At 34.3% G+C, this 8,626-nt stretch overlaps 1 pseudogene across 1 annotated transcript; it reads right to left on the reverse strand.

Annotated features, from left to right (window-relative positions):
* Positions 1-1,932: 1,932 nt before the first annotated feature.
* Positions 1,933-8,380, reverse strand: LOC308417303 (small ribosomal subunit protein eS7-like; annotated as a pseudogene). The gene is made up of 2 exons: positions 8,372-8,380; positions 1,933-2,538 (listed from the first exon to the last, which is right to left on the reverse strand). The product of its transcript is annotated as a small ribosomal subunit protein eS7-like (transcript).
* Between the last annotated feature and the right edge of the window lie 246 nt (positions 8,381-8,626).

Consider the following 8,626-nt stretch of genomic DNA (forward strand, 5'->3'; position numbering starts at 1 on the left):
TAATTTGTGAGCACAAGATACAGTTGCATTGATAGAGTACTTCCTGTGCTGCATAAATCAGGAGGTCTACTCTGCACCAGATTGCTGCCATCCAAGATCGCTGGATTTCAGTTTGAAAGATTAGAAGTTCAATGTCATCATCCTCAACCACACAGCCAGTCTGAAGTTAGCCATTGCTTCATGAGAACTCGTCTCAAAACAAAGTAATATCAACAAAAATCAAATATGTATAGAAAATATGTGAAGTTGCAGATAATTAATTGCCATGTGGTGGCTGGGAATTAAATTCTGACCCTATGGGAAGAAGCCCGTGATCTTAACTGCTGGGCCTCTCTCTAGTCTGAAGATAGATATTATTTTTAAATAACCCTAAAAGTAAAATGGTTTAGATGGATTGGTTTGGGCTCACTCTCATTAAACCTAAAGTTATTTTGGAAACTGTTGCTTGGTATTCTAATAGAATAAACTGATTTTGTTTTTATCAGAAGACTGTTACCTATACCCTATTATACACTAAAAAATTTTGGTTTATTTTACTTTCAGCAAGAAGCTTTGAGTCTTTGAAAATAGGCTGCATATTTTGTAAAGTTCCTAAATTAGGACAATGATGTTATCTCTTCTATGATAAACACTTCATAGCTTTTCACTGTATGGTCAGACAATTATTGCACATAAAAATTCAAAATATTAAATTCCCTATTTCCTGGAGACTCATAGGAATTAATAAACATGACTTGATTGTTTTTTACAAGAGATCCAAATATATAAATAAAAATATAACAATAATTAGTATTTATATAATGATTTCAATATTGACAGAGATAGAAAATATTGATTTAAATGATTTGCTTGGATGAAAAGTAAAATTAATTATCCATAATAGGAAAATTAGATTTGAAAATATCAAAATGAAACAAATTTTAGCACATTGTGTTAACCTTGGTATAAAATATTTTCTGTATTATATTTATTATTTAAGACATACAGCACAAGTAAATGAAACCCTCAACTACTCGGTGATATTATCTTAATCCATTAGGTTACTTCACTTAAATATTGGCATGAGAATTAGCATAAATTAATATATTAAGGGCAAAAATTACTCTCTGCCATGGATTAAGTATCAAATGACTTTCATAAGATTGTTTTTATATATTAAGAGTTTTGTATTGGAGAGATCACCATCCAAGAGCAGGTTTTGAAAGATTAAATTTAGCCCTGCTGTGATTGTATTTTTTACCACAGGAGGAGTAATCAATTTGATATGTTTTAGTTTCCCAACTTGTTCACTTAAATGCAAGTTCTACTGAACAGAAGTCATGGCAAGCAGGTGCTTCTGATGGTTTCGTAGATCCATTGAAGTAACAGCGCTGATGGTGGCTGGATAGAACAGCATCCATATATACTGGCATGAATGTGTGTACTGTGCTTTGCATGTGGACACAGCATGTTGACAAACACATGCTCACAGACCTGTGGCTATCCACTTTCCTGCCTCCATTTTTTAAAATGAGTGCAAATTAACACCAGATAATCACAAATAAAACTAACTGGAAAAACACAGTATAATCCTGAAGGGAGTCGGTTAAAGAGGAAATTTCGGTTAACTGAAGCCTGCCAGGTTTAAATAAAGCATGTCATGCTTTCAGTTATCTGTCATACACCAGAGAGTTCTAATAATCACATGGATGTCACTATATTTGAAGCATATTCTTTAAATAATTAAAATGATTACATAATACATTGCATTTATAAGTTTCTGTAATATTAATGATTTGTGTTGGTTCGTATCTGAACAAGGTTTTCCATAAATATGAGCGCAATAAGGGCTGTCTCTATAACTGTTGTTCTCATGTTGTTGCTATGATAGAGCTGTCAAGCTGTCTCTCTCTATATATAACTATGAATTACATTTTATTTAGTCATTTTTTTTTACAACTGGAACTCTGGGAATTCGAAATTAACATCCTTGCCTGTGGCCTTCTTGTACACATGAGAAAAAGTTTCGACCTTGTGCTCCCCATTGTTCTGTTGTGTTTTGTCTAAATGAACTTTTATGAGCAGCTGCTGTCCAGTTTCACACGGATCCTCTTACCCACAATTCATTTGGGAAGACCAAGACCTCAGTAATGGCGTCCTGTACAGCTCTCAGGGTGCGGCTTCTGGGGCACTTTTGATTATTTTTTTACGGCTTTTCTGGGTTGGCTTGGACAGAATCCTCCTCTGAACAAAGAAGATTGCCTGCTTCCCACTGAACTTTTTCTCCAATTCGCGAAATAGGGAGACTTGAATTTTCTGGAAAGATTTCAGTTTAGGAACTGCTACAAAAATTATGATAGCCTTCCGACCAACACCAATCTGGATTTCCTTGGCCACCGTGATGTTGAGTTCCAGCAGCTGTGCCTTGAGATCAGAGTTCATCCCCTGCTCGAGCAGCACCTGAGAGATGCCAGACTCGAACTCGTCCTGCTTCTCACCATTTGGCTTCACAATCTTGGCGCTCGAGCTGAACAAGTCTTCGTCCTTCCGGAGTGCCGGCTTAGAAAGAGCGAACTGTCTTTTTCTTAGAGTGCATATTTCGATTTTCCCTTGGTCATCTATGTATTGGATTTAAATTAGAACTCTATATCAGGCATTTCTAAATAAGAAGAGGCTGATAACTATGCCGTTGCACACAGAGATAGAATTTGAAGGAGCTGATGTTAGCTGTCCTCTCTCTAGCTCTCTTTTGAAATCGTGTATGGCATATCCCCAAAGAGCAATACATAAGACACAGAAGAATGTAGAATTAAGGAGGGCACACCTCAAACTTCTTATTTCTAAGAAGTTCCAATCCTCTTCATTATACCCCCAACCAAAAATATATAACAATTGTCCTATCCATAGACTAGGGATCCAGTTCCATGGAAGAAAGTGTAAGAAATTATTATATGCGTCTACACATAAAGTCCAATGTGTAATACCAATTGTACAGTATAAACTTATCCAAATACTAGAGATCTAAGTTATAAAGTCATGGATGTTTTAAACAGAGAAAAGAGCCAACTGATTGCCTCCTACTAAGTACTGGTGAGCGTTACAACTTTCTTAATTTGTTTCCTATTTGCTCTCTGTTAGATCCCTGGGAATTAAATATAAATTTTAAAGAAATAATGCAAGGGCCATAAAACCAGATAAGCAATCTCCAAGCCATCATACTCCCTCATCTCTTCCAAATTCAACCCTGAAGTCTCACACACAGCTGCTGTGGCCTCCCCTTTCTTTCTGCCCCAATTCCTAGTGTATCAACTGATCTGCTACAACTCACCCACCACACCACCCCATAGCCTTTTCTCTGCTGCTAATCTCTAAAGACTTTCCCTAGAAACCCACTATCCACATTGGCCAGGGAAGCAGGTAAGGATATTCAGACATTGATTCTTCCTCTTATCCTCCACTTTTGGTTGGCAAGTCTCACCCCCACCATTGTAGCAGAGTACTGTCCAGTACCATCATTCAGAAAACTTGCAGGCTATAGAATGGGAAACGACTTTTATCATCTACACATCTGAGAGAGTGTAGTATCCAAAATACTTTTTAAAAATACTCTAAAAAAACTGTGCACAAAGGGAAACAAACAAAAAAAAAAAACACCCAACAAATAACTCTATTTAAAAAAAGGTATAGAGTTAAATTAAATTCTTAATAGAGATACTCAAATAGCTGAGAAAATCCAAAAGAAATCTTCGCCATCCTTTTTTTTTTTTGGATATTTTCTTTATTTATATTTCAAATATTTTTCCCTGTAGTGATCGCCTATCTCGCCAGCAAGAAAGACACGCCACAACAGGATCCTTCTACAGGTGTTTATTGCGGGTTTGATTGCAGTTGCGAAAGACCCCGAGCCCAGAAATTAACTTTCCTTATATATGCTTAGGAGTGATGTGTGCTACCTGATTGGTGCATTCTGTATGCCCTAATTAGCATACTTGGGACTAGAGAGCAAGTCAGCATGAGTCAGCAAAACAGGGATATGTGAATGCGCACTTAGATTGTTTGTCTCAAAACTGGCCACCCTCCCTTCCAGCTGAGCGTCATCTTGTAATGGCGAATGCAGTGGCTTCCCACATTTCCCTTTCCTGGTTTCCTGTCTGAAAATCCCCTATCTCTTCCCTCCTCCTCCTGCTTGTATAAGTGTGCTGCCGAACCAACCCACCCACTCCCTCCCACCTCTCCACCCTGGCATCTTCACCATCCTTAATCATTAAAAAAAGCAAATCAAAACTACTTTGGAATATTATCTTTTTTTAAGCAGAATGACCAAGATCAATAAAACAAGACAGCTTATTATGATGAGGATGTGGAATAATCTAAACCGTTATTCATTACTGGTCGAAATGTAAATTTTAGCAGCACTGTGAACCTCAGGAAAATAGGTATCTATCTATCTTAAGATCTAGCTCTACTACTCTCCAGCATATAAACAAAGGATTCTCCAACCTCTAAAGAGTCATTTGCTCAATCATGTTCATTGCTGCTCTATTTTTAATAGTCAGAGTTTAGAAACAACCTAGATGTTCCTCAGTGGATGAATAGATACAGAAAATGTGGACTATTTACATAATGTAATATAACTGAGCTTTAAAAAAATAAAAATTAGACTTCACAGGTGAATGTAAGTAACTAGGGCAAATAACAATTGTGAATGAGTTGTTAAGACCTAGAATGGCAAATGTATTTATTTATCTACAGTGGATTTTAGGTGTTATGTCATTGAAAAGTAATCTAAAATTCATATAAACAGAGAGGCAGCTTGCATAGTGACTACACAAGTCTGGACCAAATAGGATCAAGGAGCTAGGAGGAAGAATAGATTCACATCCTAGAATTATGTCCAATGGATAGTCAGCTGTAAATGAAAACTTAGTTCTCTCTAAGAAAGTCTCACTAAGGAATCACTCTTAAAAGTGAGCTACATGCTAAGCAATAGATGGTCAGTACACAATGAACTTAAAGGCATCTTCAGATGCAGGTCTTTTGTCTCACAATGTTAAATCACAGAATCATTCTGATGTTTTGTTTTTTCCTATTATCCAGGTCTTGGCATACACATTGTAGCTTCCAGTTTTGGACTTTTATGGGATTTCTTCGTGTACAATTTTGTGATCCTTCTCATCTTTATCTGTTTGAGCTTTATCCTTGAGGCTTCTGCTTGCTTGTTTTGTCCTTGTCTGATTTGTTTGTTTTAAACTTACTTTTATTTTATTTTATCAATATTCTCCTTAAGTGTCCATTTTAAAACAAATAATAAAAGGTATGTATCTTGACTGGAACAGGGTGTAGGAGAAGTAGAGGGAAGCAAAACTGTTATCAAATATAATATATGAAAAAATCTATTTTCAGTAGAAGAGAAAAGACAACAAAGAAATAAAACAAGCTAAATTTTCAGAAAATAATAGCTGTTGAATTTGAAATTATGTATGAAGATATATCTATATATTAAGTAAATATATTGTAATATGAATATGTAATATACTTATATTTTATGATATTATATTTATAGTTAATGATGATTTTAAAAGGTTATCATACTAGAAAGCAGTTTTAAATGCAAAGAAATAGGAATATTGATACCTTTACCTTCTAGGTATAATTTTGATCAGATTTTAATTGTAGAGCTTTTTTTTATCTTGATAGAAAACAAACTTTAAAAATCTTTAAATAATGACATTGTTACATGTTAGCATCTCCTCTGTATGAGAAATTTTTAACTCCTGCAGTTGTTTTGAATGTTTGCTTGTTTTCTTGCTTGCTTGCTTGCTTGTTTTTGTTATTTCTTTTACATTCTTTTTATATTTTAATACAATTGCAACATGTCTTCCTTCCTTTTCCTCCTTCAAATTATTTTATACTTTTGTGCAAGCTCTTCTACAAATTCATGACTGTTTTTCTCACTAATTGTTAATACAGACACACACAAATATATAATTGCACATATACATACACACACCTACACATACACACACTGACATACACACATAATTTTCCAGAATACAGCTTGTTCAATCCACATACCTTAAATCTCAAACAACAACCAGCAATTGTGATAAATCAGAAAAAGATGTGACAGAATGAGTAAGAAACAGAATATGTCTAATTCTCAGGAGAACTGCTATTTAATAGCAGCACAGGGACAGAGAATTAGTTCAGTCACAGGGACAAATAATAAATTTAGTGAGTTCAGTTGAGCAGAGTTGCGTTTGGTTAAGTTAATGGAGTCAGTGCAATACAGTGGAGATGAATGTAGTCCATGAATGCAGATCAGCAGAGGGAGTTGAAGCCAGTGAATAAGAAGGAGCCAGAAGATTAAAACAAACTGCAAGAGTTAGAGCAGAGCAATTCAGTGAGAAGCCACAAGAAGCATGATTGGAAAAGTCAGTTTGGAGAGGAGTTAATCCAGAACACCTGAGCTGAACCAGCCAGCCAGAATTCACAAAGAGCTGAAAAAAAATAATAAAATGGAAAAATGAGCTCATTTAGCCATAAGTATCAAAGGCAACAATTATCTCTGGTGAATAATAGATAGTATAGCAAGACCTATAATGTAGGTAGTAGAAGAACTGCAAACAGAGTAGTAACATGAGTTAATTTATTTGCAGTTACTGATGGAAAAAGTCTAATAACTTTACATGGAGACTATAATCATGTAAGTAAAGACATAACATACTTGAATTGATATTGTTGGCTAGAAAACCCTGTTACCCACCTATTTCGTGTTTCATAGTAAGTCTAAGAATGTGAGGTTTCCATATTGATCTCTGATATAACTCCAATGTGAAAAAAGGTATTGCTGTTCAAAATGAATGATTAAGAAAATAATCTAACACCGTGTACTTATATATAAATCATTTGAACTCATACTACCAAACTTGGTAGATAGATACTTGAACTGTCTTAATGATGTTAAAGTTTATTGTTCTGCTCACTAATTTCTGTCAAATTGACATAATTTTGCTTCATGAGTAGAAAAGACCTCAGTGGATAAAACTATTCTATTAGATTAGCTTGTGATATATTTATGGGCCATTTCCTTGACTAATAATTGCTGTTTGTGGGAGCAAATGATTTTGGATAGTATCTTTCCTGGGCAAGTAGACATAGGATGTATTAGAAATTAAACAGAATGAGCCAGGAAAGGAAATCTTGTAACAAGCATGTTCTGCTTCAGTTTCTGCCTCCAGGATACTGCTTATATTCCTACCCTGATATCTCTCAGTGATAACATGTACATTAAATTCTAAGCTAAATAAACCTTTTTCTCCCCAACCTTAATTTGAATCACTGTTTTATCAACAACAAAAAGCTAGTTTGTCCACTCACTAGAGGAGATGTTTATTTAGCCTGTATTTCCAAACTAGTCTAGCACCATCCCATCAAGGTAGGATCTTTTAGCAAAAATGATGGGAGAAGTCTGCATACTAGTTTGCTACATACAGAATTCTTTGATTGTTTTCTTTTACAACCAAATTCCCAAGAGTGGACTCACACATAGATTGCAAAACACAAAAACCAAGTATTTTATTTTAACTTTTGTTTTTTACAGTCAAAAAACACATGGTAGAAAAACTGAATAATTTAAATTTCTAAAATTTAATTTAAATGTTAAAACTAAATAAAATGGTTAATGAAATGCTCACTTTTTTTAACATCAAAGGGATAAAATGTATTTTCTACAATTTACTGCAATTGTGTATCTCCATACAATAATGCAGTTGATAAATATAATATCATCTTAATATTTTATTATCCAAGGATGATTTTTGTTAAGTTGTGCCCATAGGCACAGTATATATTCAATAGCATTAACAACTTCCCTCACTGTCATAGCAGACATTTTGTCTCTTAATGAATTTAGCATCATTATTCTTTAATAGTATTATGTGAGCATAATACTTTTTCCTATTAGGCTGAACTTTTTTAGGATATAGTTTTTAGAACTATATTGTAAGCATCACACACTTATGAACATCTACAGTAAATACGTAGAGGCTATACCAACACACACACACACACACACACACACACACACACACACACACACACACAACTTAATGACTTAATTGTTATGAAAGGGCAAGATTTATTGCTAGATATGATGAAGACATTTCTGCAAATTTTAATCAATGCATGGCACTAGGATTTTTCTTTTCTCTTTTTAATCTTTCCAAATGTAGTAAAGGAAGCCAGAATATTTTTTGATGTTATTTATCCCTTAGTTATATCTCTGTGATTGTGGTATGCTAAGAGTATGAACATAAACTGTATGAATAATTACTGTAAATATGTGTTATATCTTTAGATGTTACTATTCTCAAGCTCTAACAAACTGTACCTGCTCCATTACAACTTATTAATTTAATTATTTTGCTATGTTATTTAATTTATATATTTTCTAGTTCTCTAATTATTCACAAGCAACTTTCGATATATTTCACCTGAGTATGACTTGATCATTCAGTCACTTAGGAAAATCATTTTCTCTCATAAAAATTAATGACCTTTAGTTTGGTGAAATAACAAGCATGGTTTCCAAAATCATCAATTATCTGCAGCTAATATTGTGCCATATAGTGGAGTAAGAATTGGA

Source organism: Micromys minutus (genome assembly GCF_963924665.1).
Source record: "Micromys minutus genome assembly, chromosome: 1".
Taxonomy (NCBI): domain Eukaryota; kingdom Metazoa; phylum Chordata; class Mammalia; order Rodentia; family Muridae; genus Micromys; species Micromys minutus.